Below are 13324 nucleotides of genomic sequence, written 5' to 3' on the forward strand. Positions count from 1 at the left end.
CTAAACTGTCACACCTCAACCCTTATTGACTTATGCACTTACTATAAATAAATTCAAAATTTAGAATAAATAATCCAATGTCAAGTAAATAAAACACACATATTATATAATTTCAAAAATCAACATTTATCAAGTACATATTTCAAAACATTCTAAAAACAGTGGGACCCTCTCACCACTCTATATACTACACATTTATCTACATGCAAAAATGATGAGGAGGAGAAGGTTGCCAAAAATGCGTCAGCCGCCGACCCTGATAACATGTGGAGTTCCTATGATTCACGTTGAACCAAAAGGTTCACTGATATCTTATTCCTGAAAAATATTAGTGGTTTATATGAGCCACAACTCCGTGTATATAAACCTTACCTTTAATTTCACACACAAATATCAAACACATTCTTTCACCAACATATATCACCAGAAGTAATAAATATCATAAACAATTTAATATTCATATGCATATGCCTCTCCGTTCTTTTTATTATTCTGTGACAGATCAAGCCTGGTATCTGCCCGGGATTTCCATTGTATACGACCCGAAGGTCCCTTTTTTTTATCATTTGACCTTTCCACGAAGGTCCCTCTTTTATTTGACCTTTCCACGAAGGCCCCTCTTTGACCTTTTTGAGGCCCCTTTCCACGAAGGCCCCTCTTTGATTTGACCTTTCCACGAAGGTCCCTCTTTGCATATTTTCTTTGACCCGTAGGTCCATTATCATTGTATATGACCCGTAGGTCTATTTCCATTGCCATTAATATCAGATCCAGGGCAAGACTGTCACATATCCTCTTTAATCACATGATTCAAATGATTCCAATATGATATATCAAACATATCCATTGCACAAATTACATATCCATATATTCCATCAATTAACTCCAATACTATAGATAAACATATCTATTGCACAAATCACATATCCACATCATATTACACCATCAATATCAAATAACACATAATCATTTCAAGCTCACATCATATAATTCAAATATTCATTCCAATTTAACACATAACAATCAATCACATAAAATATGTAAAATTAAAAGTGTGATTTATACACACCTGAATCAAACATATCCATTGCACCAATTACATAACCATATATTCCATCAATTAATTCCAATACTATAGATAAACATATTCATTGCACAAATCACATATCCACATCACATTTCACCATCAATATCAAATAAGACATAATCATTTCAAGCTCACATCATATAATTCAAATATTCACTTCCATTTAACACATAGCAATCAATCACATAAAATATGTAAAATTAAAAGTGTGATTTATACACACCTGAATACAACAGATAACTCATATTCTGAATTTGTCTCCTAGTCAGTTTCTCAATCCTGGAATCCGAGAGCGGCAATTCTATTTCATTTTAGTACATAACTGTATAAAATATTTTTACTTTTTGATCTACATTTCTAACTCTAATTTTATTTTCTGTGTTATTTTTTTCCTTTTTCTTTTTCCTTCAGCTAACTCTCATCTCTTACTTATATATAATGTCAGCTTAACATGGTTACTCACCTAACTAATTTTTAAAGAAAGACACGTAAATATGTAAAACTTGAAACGTGTTATACCATAAAATTTTGTACTGCGGCTTAAAAAAATATTCATTTAATTAGTAACATATAATAATATAAAAAGAAGTCCAAACACTTATCTATTTCTAACACTTTACAAGGAATATATTATACATATACATGCTTTACGTAAAATTATTTTATGCACATATAGGTATACTCCACTTACACTTTAACATACTCCCAAGAGCATCAACCAAACATATTTATATAATATTAGCAGGCAAACAAATTTTAATACCCATATATACACAAATATCATTTAATTAACTATATTAACTAATCACAACTATTAAATAATACTCATTTATATAATCTACACCGTATATACTCCCATGCACACTTTTATACTTCTTCTTTTTATTTTTAATATTTATATAACGTTTATATATATACATATTTTACATATAATATTTAATATATAACAATATAAATACGAAATGATAAATAAAAATATGTGAATATGCAAAATGATGCATGTTTCAGGTTTGGGATGTCACACTCTAGCTGTAGGTTGACAAACAACGCATTCATAAGAAATGCTTGGCAGACTAAAACTAAGACATAATCTAACTAAGTAAATCACCACAATATTTGAAATTCTGAATGGTAAAGCTAATTTGTTTTGCAAGCTTGATAGCTCAACGATTCTATATCCAGAGTAGTCTGCTAAGCAGATTCTTCTATAATCTAGATATTGGTTTTGTTTAAGAGAAGATAAAATAAACAGTGGGAAGACAAACCATGAAATAAAGTGCAAAGTGAGCATATCCATGGAATAAAATTATAAGAGAAACTTACATGTCACGGACAGTTTGATCAAAAACCTTCTTCACCCCACCCTTGCCTGCGAGATGCTGAATTGGCTAGCTCAATCCTGCGCAGCATGTTATACTTAAATAAACCACAAAAAACTTTTTCTCTGAATTGAATAAAAAATGCAACATTCAAAATGACACAGATCAATTTCTAAAACGATATACCTAATTGACAGAAGAAAAGAGCAAGGAACAATCATAATCAAATAATAATGCAACAAAATACAACAAAAATTTCCCTAATAAATAAACGATTCCTCCCTCCACATAAAATAAAACACAAATTCAGATCTGAAACATCAGCTACAATCAAACACATGACTAATAAGCTAAATTCCACAGATAGATTGCGAAAATTAGATATGGTGCCGTGCAAACGAAACTGAAGATTATGCCATTAATTATCACAAAATAGCGGAGCAATTTCATTAATCGTAGATTAGCAAATGCAATCAAAATGCAGAAACCTCCCTCCCACCATACCCCAAAACTTTTAATCAATTTTTAAAACAAAAGGGACAGCTCTTTATAAATTCCAACTAAATAAATTGAGAGCATACCTGATAAATTTACTGCCTCTTTATCTTTGCTAACCTCCTATTCATTTAAATATGGAAAACTAATCTCCACTAATAAAAAAAATATGAGAAATATTAAAATTATATATTTATTAAAATTAATTTCTGAATTTTATATTAATTACATTTACATCCCTTCAACATAAAATGATTATTCAAAACCTCTCAAAACTCCTCTTTTATATATTGTATAGATTAAAAGAAGTTAGATTTAGAAAAATGAAGCTTTTAGAAAAAACAACTTTAATAGATTGCATAGTATTGCACCAATTTCCCACTTCAAAAGCTTTTGACCCCATCCCGAATTTGGGCTGCAAGTCCCCTCCACGTCATCATTCCCCTAAATTTAGGGACCCAGGCCACAACTTCATTAACTCCGCAGGCTACAACTCGGGCCACAACTATTCATTTGCACTATTCACAACTACAACCTATTTTACTTGTAAAATAGAATACGTTGAACAATTAAAATCGGCAAAATTCATTGTTCAGTCGAAAAATAAAAAATTACAACATTGAAATTTAAAAATTCTAAAAAAAAAAATTAAAACATAAGTCAATTGCGGTTCAAAATTTCTTCAATTAGATCAGCTTGGATGGAAGTTGTGGTATTTATATATAAATTTTTGAATTTTATAAAAAAAAATAAAAAATTATGAAGTAGAGTCCCGGTCCGGCCCGAACCCCAAATAAGGCGGGGCCGGGACTCTTTGTGGCACGGCCCGTAACAATTAACCCTAGGCCGGGACGGGACTCGGAAGCGGGCCAGGGACGCAACTGCGTCCTCGGGAGCGTCCCGAGCCGTGACTCTCCTCCCTCCAACGCTGATTTCGGGCCGGGACTCGCGAGTTGCGGCCCGGCCCCGTAGCGTTAAGGAAGCTCTTAGAACTGTGACAATATGAAATTATGACCCCACACTACGGCCATCTACTAGATAGTATTTCATTGCATTTAATATTTCATTACTCTCTCTATTTATTTATTAGGACTTCATTAATATTTTAGAAACTAGAGCTACCTCACACCTTTTCTTTTATAGTGAGTGTAAAATATTCGAAGCTAGAAACTGATAATTAAGCAGAATCTATCAAGAATGATGACAATCCCAACAAATCAATACACCATACCAAAATAAGAACATGGTACTTATAATCAAAATAAAACACAAAAAAACAATTAAGAAACAACAAAATTACAATAATATCGTGAGATTTATCTATTGATTTTAGAAAATCCTTGCTAAAATAAATCAGGGAATTTTCCTCTCACATTCACCTATGAGTATAAGCAATGTGAAAAGACACTTTTGTTTGATCAATCATTTATTCATTGACTTCAAATGTAAAAATAATCAGTGATAAATAATTTTGAAATGACAACAAAATCATTTATTTTCAGCCAAAATATGTCAGGAACTTTTTAAATGAATTATGGGAATTGAGAAGTCAAATTTATAGCACAACATTTCAAAGTACTTAAATTGGTTTCCTAAAATAATAAAATTCGCAGTTCCCTTCATGCCTAAGACTATATATATAGTAATCATTGTATGTTCTCATTAATCCTACTGTTTTTACATGTGGCTCAAAAATTAGCTTCTATATTTTTGTAGAGAAATAATTATACTCCTTTTATTTTATGGACAACATGATTACATGACTATGATATGTACATAGGTCAATATAAATATTTATTGTGTCACATCATAGGTTTGTGGGATGTGATCTATTAACATAAATCTAGAACACAAAAGCATTGCTGTATACTTTTATAAAATTTTGGATAAATAATTACCTGAATTATCTCCTAAATAATCTAGATACACTTAGATCCTTTTCAAATATGCTCTCATTTTGAATCTAGATAAATAGACACATCTTATTGATATCTCATTCCAACTAAAGATTAACATGTGAGCTTCAAATTCATCCTTTGACAAATTACAAAATCGAGGAGTTTATAGTAAATAAACATTGAAAAGAAAGTTTGCTTTATCAAAAGATGTAACCATAGTGAAAGAGAGGAAAATTTGTGTAATAAAGTGGCTCCAAACAATGGGTGAAAAAATCAACTTCCAAAGTACTATGACAAATGTCAAATCGATATCTCATACACCTAAGCTTTTGGCATTTATTTCTTCAATTTTCTTATTATTTTTCCATATAAAGTTTTGAATTTGGGAGAATTATTTGTCCAACTGAAAATGAAATCTCAACGCAGTATATTACTTCTCCACGCCACGTTCGTGTCCATGCAAAATGTGTTTTGTACAAAAATATAAAACTAGGAAATCAGTTATAAAGAAAAAATGAAAGCAACTGATTAGTTAAATAATTTATAATTTACTAGTTTATGCACATGTCAAATCTCTACCATGCATAGCAACAAAAGGGAGACCCCAACAATTTCTGGAAAAAATAGGGGAAAAAATTAAGGGATATTTTAGTAATTTTACTTTTTATTAATAAATAAATAGTACTAGTAGTATTATGAAAATAAATAGTACTATAATTTTTTTTATCAATCGTAATTTTACCGTCATGTTTTCATTTTTTTCGAATTCGAATTGGTTCGAATTCTTAGGTACATGTTTTCCTTATATTTCATATCTAAATGAGTTACCTACCCTATCAAACATGCTTTTAACTATATTAGCAGATTATCATTTAGCACTCTATCTCAATCACAATTGTTTTATTTTGATGACGCAGATAGATACCTACAGATATTCATGAAAGTATAACCATAATTTTTTATTGGGCCCCGTCGTATAAAGCCCGGCTTGTCCACAAATCAATGTATTTATTTAATGTTTAGAAATTTATGAATTTGAATGGTCAGATTTTGCAGAGCGCAAACAAATATGGGAGTGTTCACTTCTTCTATAATGGCTAATTAATTACAAAATGAAGTTAATAATTGAGAATTAACCAACTCCCAAATTTATAACATAGGAGTGCATGATGGTGAATGGTGAATGGTGAAGAACTTCCAGATCCGTAAAGTTTCAGCCTCTTGCTAACCGCAGAGCCTCACCGTTCCTTGATGTTTTTCAGGTTTTTTTTTTTTTTTGATATAGAGACAGAGATCGATCCGTACGGAGGATCGAACCTGCTCTGATACCATGTTGAAAAGTAAAATTCGAAAAATACAATTGAAGAACTCTTGAAGACTACATTGTGATTGATCTCTGATTCAATCGTTGTGACACAAAACAACTAGAGTGAAGTGTGTATCTGATTCAAACTTTTTTGTTCATGAGTAAGACTATCTAGACTAATTACCAAATTGTCAAAATATTTTTTATTGAATATATTATTGTAAACTATGTCATTGATTAATTTTGTTTGGCTCCCTAGAGAGCATTTTATAAGAGCTGATTGGAGAAAAGCTTTCTTCTTTAGTGTGATAACAGCATATAAATGTATTCTTTTTATCTCATTTTATTAACATGTGTATTCTTACATTTATTCCTCATTTTTTACTTTGTATATATATATAGGGTTTGACGAATATGTTACTCACACCATGCACATCCAAATTTAGCTCAACTCTGGTATGAATATAGTAGTATTAGCTAATTTTCATTACTTTTCTAGATAATATAATTAAGTATTCCTCATAATCATATCGATATTTGTAGTGTTTATTTCCTGAAAATTTGGTCTCAAATATCCAAACCCCGTTATTTTTAATCGAATCACCATTTGACTCATATCAGGTATGTGTAATCTTATAATGTAATAAACATTTGACTCATATCAGCGAGTTCCAGGAGATAGACATGCTCAACGACTTGCCATGGAACTGCACCGGCGACGACCAACCTACTTTGGAGAAAAAGTGTAGGGATTATATGCATCATTAGATGCCATGAATTGATAGCCCGTGAATTTGAATTTCTATTTCCAGTTATGAATGAAGGCATAAAATTTTCGGTTAAATTCAGATTCATAATTACAATTTAAGTGATGGTTGGTTAAATTTGACTTATTAATTACAAGTTAATTGACGGTGATAACTGATAATGTAGGTTACGAGTTATGAAATGAATTAAGTAGGCGATATGACATGTATAAAAGCAAGATGTTGAAACTATATTAAGTATCTTAGAAGCATGAGTCCTCAAAACTCAGTCATGGTGATGGTGATGGTGATGGTGATTATGATAAGTAGTTTGGTTGTGATGAGTGTCGATCTGAAAGAGTGCTACAAGATTTGGGTTGATGAATGTAAATTTAGGCTGCTGAAAGAGATATGCAACTTTTATAATGATTTCCCTCGGGATGTTTGTTGTTATCTCCTTCAGGATTCGGCGAACTCAGAATGCTACTTTGCGATTGTTGATGACTTAAAAAATAATTACCCTTGCCAACACCCAGACGTGGCTAGCGCTAGAGCTACAACCATACTTGGTTATTGTCTAGGCTGATACTCCTATAATATATCACAAACTTTATTTAATAATTGTATTATTATGGATACAAATTGTTTATTCTATTGGTGATCAAATTATATAAAATTAATTACTTAAAACCAATGTCTTTTTATCTTATGAGCTAATCTAGTACTCGTTGTTGAAAAAAAAAAAGAAGATTATATAACCAAAGATTATCATACCTACTGCCAATAAAATAGTACTATGTATACATTCACAATATGGTCAAATCAAAATACTGATTCAAACCAAATGAGTAGAATTGTATGACTCATAGCCCATTTAGCCTCTTTATTGACAGACCCATATTTAGCTCAATTCTGGTATGAATATAGTAATATTAGCTAATTTTCATTACTTTTCTGGATAATATAATTAAGTATTCCTTATAATCATATCTATATTTGTAGTGTTTATTTCCTGAAAATTTGGTCTCAAATATCCAAACTCTGTTATTTTTAATCGAATCAGCATTTGACTCATATCAGGTGGTATGTGCAATCTTATAATGTAATCAGCATTTGACTCATATCAGCAAGTTCCAGGAGATAGACATACTCAATGACTTGCCACGGAACTGCAGTGGCGATGACCAACCTACTTTGGAGAAAAAGTGTAGGGATTATATGCATCATCAGATGTCATGAATTGATAGCCCGTGAATTTGAATTTCTATTTTTAGTTATGAATGAAGGCTTAAAATTTTCAGTTAAATTCGGCTTCATAATTACAATTTAATTGATGATTGGTTAAATTTGACTTATTAATTACAAGTTAATTGATGGTGATAACTGATAATGTAGGTTACGAGTTATGAAATGAATTAAGTAGGTGATATGACATGTATAAAAGCAAGATGATGTAACTATATTAAGTATCTTAGAAGCATGAGTCCTCAAAACTCAGTCATGGTGATGGTGATGGTGATGTTGATTATGATAAGTAGTTTGGTTGTGATGAGTGTCAATCTGAAAGAGTGCTACAAGATTTGGGTTGATGAATGTAAATTTGGGCTGCTAAAAGAGATCTGCAACTTTACTAATGATTACCCTCGGGGTATTTGTTGTTTTCTCCTTCAGGATACGGCGTATTGGGAATGCTACTTTGCAATTGCTGATGACTTAAAAAACAATTACCCTTGCCAATACCCAGACGTGGCTAGCGGTAGAGCTTCATCCGTATTTACTCATTGTCAAAGCTGATACTCCTATAATATATTTCAAACTTTATTTAATAATTGTAATATTATAGATACAAATTGTTTATTTAAATTATATAAGATTAATTACTTAAAACCAATGTCTTTTATCTTATTATCTAATCTAGTACTCTATTTTAGTTGTTGAAAAAAAGAGAAGATTACGTAACCAAAGATTATCATATCTACTACCAATAAGATAGTATTATGTATTGGATTGCTACTGATTTAGTATTTAAATGTTGCACTGGGAATGTTCGATGAAATACTTGAGTCTTGACCGTCGGTCCATGCCGATTGGGCTGAAAAAATACAAAATGAGTAGAATTGTATTAGCCCATTTAGCCTCTTTATTGACAAGCCCATATTTACAGGCCATTTATTTCGACTACATCTCATGATGGGTAATCAAAATTCTTAGTATTTCAATTGTCAATTATAGTACATATTAAGTTTTCTTATAATCTTGTCTTTGCATAATATTTGAATTTGATTTCAGATTTTTAGAATGTACTATTTCTGAAGACATGGGAGGGACTAGTGATAATTCGTCAAGAAGATTATCATCATTTCGTGTTATATTCGCAATATTATAGACAAACAACTCAATTTGCAAAATAAAGCGAGTTTCATATTTTATGATGCATTTTTCTCTTAAGTAATTTACTAGCGAACCTGCTTTTTGATTTATATCATCAATTAAATTAGTCAATTTGTGTGATATATAAATTTGTGTTTTCATTGTGGGATTTACATGACCGGTATTTCAAAGAGCAATGTCCAATTCATCGACATGATACATTCCTATCTTATTAATTGCAATTAGACACTATAAAACCCATTTCGAAAAATAAATAAATAAAGTCTATCAGTGTAGTGGAGACATAAGTAGTTAACTTTAAGACAACAAATTTAACATTAAAATTGTTAGATTTAGTGCAATGAGTGATAGATTGCAAAAGTGCACTAAAAACTGTCGTGTCCAAATAAACATTTATATACACTTCAAAAAAAAGTATATACAACTTCGAAATTAAAAATAAAGTTCTCTTTAAATCAGTGTATTTCCTTTATGAAAAAAAACAAATAAATACACATATTAGTGCAACACTAATAATTTCTGCCCATGAAACATAAATCCAAAAATAAAGTGCCCCTATTTTAAGGTACAAGTGGAAGTGTGTGGGACTTAAGTCTAAACATCACTAGTAAAATAAAATAAAAAGCCCTTTATCAGCTTTAGTAAAGCAAATAGAGCAATAAAAAGCAAAACTAGCATATTACTCCATTATTAGTATTAAAAAATTTTAGGTCTTGTAAGATTCCATTATTTAGTGTCACAATAAAATGTGTTGGGAGGTATTTAAGTTAATTTCAATTTGACCAACCTTTAAATATAATTACAATTGATAATATTGTTACTATGATTTATGTTTTTGGACGATTGACATAAATCATGTGTTACAATGTCAATTTACATGACATAATATGCATAGATGGGATCGATAGCCGATCACACACTCATCCACTACTAGAGTTTGTGGTTCAAATTTATTAGCTAGTAGTACTAATAGATTAAAATATGAAATGGTTCAATGTTGTTCATGGATTAAAGACTAGTGTCCGAACTTCTCCATCTCAACGTGATCGACAACCAATGATGGAGATATCACACCCAATCGATGAATTGATATTCTCCCTCCGTCCCAAGATATTAGACTCGAATACCACATTGGGGTGTCCCAATATATTTGAGTCATTTTTATTTACGGTAAAAATTTACTCTACTACCAACTCCACTTACACCACTAAACAACACCTCCTAAATTCTTGTGTCCAAAAGAAAGGGGGCTAATATCTTGGGACGGAGGAAGTATATCCTCTTTAAATTCTTAAATCCAAATGCAACATTTAATGATTTAATATGTAAATCTCAGTAGACGACGAACTTTAATTTACCACACTATTGCTGATAATAATGCATCAATTGATGTTAAGATATTGCTAATAAAGGTGACAAACTTTTGTGTTAATGTTTAAGATTTGTGGATAAATTAAACTTAACAATTCAATGTGGATCAATTATATCCTAAGTGGATATAAAGTATTGATATTTAAAGTACTCTCCGTATGTTCAATTAATTAGGGTGTGATTGGTTTTTAGATAAGAGGATATGCAAAATGTGTTGTTGCATATGCACAACTTTTGAATTATTTGAATTTTGTTTGGTTGCATTTCATAATGTACAATTATCCCATTTGTGATGAATTAAAGTACAACCCACAAAAGTTTCTTTCCAATAAATCCAGTAAACGATAATCATATATAGCAAAAACAAATAAAAAACAGAAAATCCACAAAAAATTAATAATTAAATCAAAATTCTTAACTACGTCAATTGGTATTTTCGATAATTTAAATGTATATACCATTCATATATCATCTGCTAGAAACTCTAATTATTAATGGTTTTGTCAAGATTAAAAACGTTTGAGTTATTACAAATGGAGTATTAAACATCATGAATATTCGGAAGTTATAGGCATAGGAATCCTGAGGAATCATGAAGTATACTTGGTTGTCTGTGTATCACATAGTATTTCATAAAATAAAATATAATAAAAGCAATGAAAGTAAGACTTTTAATTTTGTACATTCTAAAGAGTTCAATAATTGAGCACTAACCCCCACCAACACTCCAACTTTTTCTTACTTTTCTTTGGGTAACTTTGTCATTTTCATAGACTTTGCTTTGCATTTTGTCTAGAATGTCATTATTTAACCACAATATAACTTGTTAGTATAATATAGATTTAAATAAAATTACTTCATTTTTTAGTAATATAGCAAGAATCATTTAGCTCAACTAAATAGTTGCTATTATATAAATTTAGATAAACTTTTTATAGTCTGGCCGCAATTGGCGGAACAAGAACATTGTTTTAGAAGTAGATTTATTAAGCAAAATAGTTTGCAGTACAAAGTGAACGAATAAAGAAGAAGCATTTATTTTACTATAACAATAGGTGTATTTGAAAAAAAATAAATAAAGCGATATCATTTAACTAGTATATTTTTTGAAAAAAAAAAGTTCTAAAATCAGGCTACGATCGTGACATTTCCAGTTGATTTTAAGCGGCCGCCTCCTCCCGATCCCCTAATTGCTACATAGCTTTAATTTATTTTATTTCTCTATTTAATGTAGCAATTAAATTGATCAAAACCTAATTACTAAAATCTGTACGCCACTATGCATACACCTGTAATTATTTGAAAAAAGTAGTATATACTTTAATGTTTAATCTATTGAATGAAGTCACATCAATCCACCTTTCAATATTTCTATTTATTTTGACATTCATAATTTCATAGTTAATTACTCACATAGTATGGATTACTAAACACGCATTCGAATGTCTATATATGTGTCGGTATATTTCACGATCAACTTAGCTATCATAACTATTAATTACACAATTAACAAGATGTTATTGATAAAATAGTATTTCGTCTGAAGTTTGTCGTTTGAATTATTACATATTAATCATTATTAACTTTTAACAGTATGGACAAACCCCCAGTTAATGTAGTACTACATTTTTGTTATTAAATTAAATCAGTCATCTTTTTTTTCATTCATGTCATCTTTATATCATCACTAATTATTGTGTTACATAATATTTACATTTTTTAAATAATATAACCATAATTGAGGATTCAAACTTTAGAAAGAGTTGATAAGAAATTTAATAAACTAAACTGTAATTCAAGATTGGTGCATATTGTAGTACTGGAGTGGAAGGTGTGGAGTTATTAGAGAAAATAAAAGGATTTAGATTTTAAAAATGAAGCTTTTAGGAAAAGCAACTTTAATAGATTGCATAGTATTGCACCAATTTCCCACTTCAAAAGCTCTTGATTTTTTAGAACTGTGACAATATGAAATTATGACCACACACTACTGCAATCTACTATAGTATTTCATTGCATTTCGTATTTCATTGCTCTATTTATTTATTAGGATTTCATTAATATTTTAGAAACTAGAGCTACCTCACACCTTTTCTTTTATAGTGAGTGTAAAATATTTGAAGCTAGAAAGTAGAAACTAATAACTAAGCAGAATCTATCAAGAATGATGACAGTCCTAACAAATCAATACACCATACCAAAATAAAAACATACTAGTACTTATAATCAAAATAAAACACAAAAAAAACAATTAATAAACAACAAAATTACAATAATATCATGAGATTCATCTATTGATTTTAGCAAAAATTTGATCTCACAACACATAACATATTCAAACAACGCTAAATAAAACACAAAGTCCTTGCTAAAATCAGGGAAATTTCTTCGCACATTCACCTATATGAGTAGAAGCAATGTGAAAAGGGACTTTTGTTTGATCAATCATTTATTCATTGACTTCAAATGTAAAAATATCAGTAATAAATGATTTTGAAATGACAACGAAACCAATTATTTTCAGCCAAAATATGTCAGGAACCTTTTAAATGAATTATGGGAATTGAGAAGTCAAATTTATAGCACAACATTTCAAAGTACTTAAATTGGTTTCCTAAAATAATTAAATTCCGCAGTTCCCTTCATGCCTAAGACTATATAGTAATCATTGTATATTCTCATGAATCCTACTCTTTTTACATGTGGCTCAA

This window comes from Salvia hispanica, chromosome 2 (genome assembly GCF_023119035.1).
Source record: "Salvia hispanica cultivar TCC Black 2014 chromosome 2, UniMelb_Shisp_WGS_1.0, whole genome shotgun sequence".
NCBI classification, from domain to species: domain Eukaryota; kingdom Viridiplantae; phylum Streptophyta; class Magnoliopsida; order Lamiales; family Lamiaceae; genus Salvia; species Salvia hispanica.